This window comes from Sapajus apella, unplaced genomic scaffold, assembly GCF_009761245.1.
Source record: "Sapajus apella isolate SASKATOON/1434 unplaced genomic scaffold, GSC_monkey_1.0 scaffold28, whole genome shotgun sequence".
Taxonomy (NCBI): Eukaryota; Metazoa; Chordata; class Mammalia; order Primates; family Cebidae; genus Sapajus; species Sapajus apella.
The window spans coordinates 7,127,769-7,130,305 of NW_022436968.1; the positions used below are offsets into that span (position 1 = coordinate 7,127,769).

Genomic DNA, 2,537 nt, shown 5'->3' on the forward strand with positions numbered 1-2,537 from the left:
TTTGAATTTTATATATTTCAAACATTATTAATTAAATTGTTTAGCTTTTTCAATTCTGTTACTTGTGTTCCAGAGAGATTTAATTCTCTCTAAATACTTATGTGATGCTGAAATGCATTAAAGTGTTACATTGAATGCCAGAATTTTAAAAGTTAGGAGTTTCTCCCATCATTGTTTTTTAGGTTATTTAAATATAATTTACATTTTTTCATAAGTGACTTCTTTTAATTAAAAAAGGGGGGAAGAGGAGGAAATTTTCCATGAGTTTGAATCCTACAAATGCCACAAACAGCTCCTGAAGCTGAAGCCATGTCAGTGAACTTCCATGTCACAAAGAAGATGAGGAATTGGAAGGGAAGAGTGCAGAGGAAACACAGTGACATTGTATCACAGTAGGTATTCATGCCTGCTAACCTCATCCAAGGTAAGCTCAACAACTTCTGTTGGTGAAGTCCAAGCCTGCTGGGGACTCACAGCAGTCCATGACTGTGTGTGCTTGGTGCTAAGATAATGTGTGCCTGAGCCATGCTTCCATGAAGCAACACCCTGAATCATACCACCTCGAGGATGAACACACCTTGCATGTTCCTGAACTCCCACAATCTCTACTTCACTATATGAAGAGCCAATATTAATTTTTTCATTGAGTGGTGCATTGCTGGCAAATGTTTTGTCGCTTGCTAGGAATCCTGGATCCAAATGACCTGCCTCTGTATTCGGCTCCTCTAGAAGCCAGCTGGTCCTCCAGCTAGCTCCTGTGTCCTGGCCGCCTACCAGAATTATTGTGCTCTTGAACCACTGCAGCCGCCAATAAATTGCACACATTTGCCACTTCTGGGTCAGAGCTGGTGTCAGGCATATCATGATGAGCTACAGCTGGAGGTCCATCTGGTATCTCTGCAGTGATTGTCTTGCTGCTCCTTGAAACCTCTTCATCATCATCTGATGAGCTCGTGCTTGAGTCACAAGTCGGGTCACTATCACTGGTACTACTGTCCTGCAGCCCTTTGTATTTCTTCCTCGTAGCAGCTTTCCGTTTGTGCCTCAGTAGCCTGATCCTCTCCTTGTGCTTTTGGCTCCTATGACCTTTAACCCTGGTGACTCGACCATTCTGTTTATCACTGTATTGTCTGTTTTCCTTGGCAGCCATAGTCGATGTTTCACTTGCCCATCTGGACCGCCTAGACTTGCTCGTAAGTGTGGCACCGGACTCCTGAAGAGTCTCCCTCTACCGCTGTTTCTGCTTGAGAGGGTTCATTGTCTTCTGCGGAAGGCAACGTATCTGAATAAGCCAGGTGACCCCTAGAGAAAGAGGAAAGCATGCAGTAATTAGAGGAGTCACTCTCAGAAACTCGGCCAGTTGTAGACTTGTCTCTCTGTGGATGCTGAGACTCAGAGAGTCTCTTCTCAGCTCCATCAACAAGCAAAGCATTGAAGAAAAAACTGTAGAATCTGCTACACCATCTTACTGAATTTGAGATTCCAGTTCTACAGATCCATTTTCCTCCTTTGCTCTCTCTTGTTCAGATATATTTGATGGGACTTTGGACTCAATGAGTTTTCTGACTTTTCCCACTGCCTCTTCCATCTTCATTTCAGAATACAGTATCAAGTTAAATCATGGAGCGGACTCTAGGAAATGGCATCAAAGATGCAACAGGAAACTGAACAAAAAACGTGTAGGCCAAGGCTGGGAGATCAGAACTCAGAGGATTCGATCCACTTCCTTATTCTTACTTGGAAATAGAATTCAAATTTACGTTGTCCACGTGGTCAAGAAACCCTGTGCTCTGTAGCTACTCAATGCCTCCTCACTGGCTCCTTGCACCCCGTCGGGGCACGCACCAACCCCCAAACTGAATTTGCATTTTAAATTAATATTCTCCTGATTTCTGTATTTGGCTTCTGTAAGAGAATAGATCATAATTTTTTGCTTCAGTCTGCAATTTGCCATATATCTTAATGACATTCAGTAGTGAATTGTTAAAAAAATCCATGTACCTACATATTGATTATAATCATGTCTATCTATTAATCTTTCTATGCTGAGAAAAGTCTTAAAACTCCCGTTTCGTAAAACATTGGCTTTTCATTGAGAGTGAAGTGGAGAGGATCTCTATTAACTGGAGACAGGTTGAAGTCTGGAGTTCGGATACTATTAAATATACACATAATCTCCAGTTAACTACATTATAATTGGTTTTCATCTCTTTAAAATAGGTTCTTGTCCTCTTCAATATCATAGTAACTCCAGTTATCTTTTTAAAGGAAATTTTTAGAGTCTTTGGTATAGAGGTAGCATATCAAAGACCCTCCCAAACACTTTCTCGAGCACAATAATATTGACCCTATTAGCCATATGGCAAGATGCCTGTAAGAAGGGATTACTGAATACTACTGCATCTGAATGAAAAGATCTCTATATATAAAAATCAAATTTCCCCGGAACTTGTTTGAGGAACACTGATACAATATGAAACTTGAATGACATTCTGCTTATCCAGAAAAGGAAAAAGAAAATTAGGATAAGTATAATG

The 2,537-nt window shown here is 40.7% G+C and overlaps 1 pseudogene; it reads right to left on the reverse strand.

Moving 5' to 3' along the window:
• Positions 1–212: 212 nt before the first annotated feature.
• On the reverse strand, positions 213–1,678 carry LOC116560968 (annotated as a pseudogene).
• Positions 1,679–2,537: the final 859 nt, after the last annotated feature.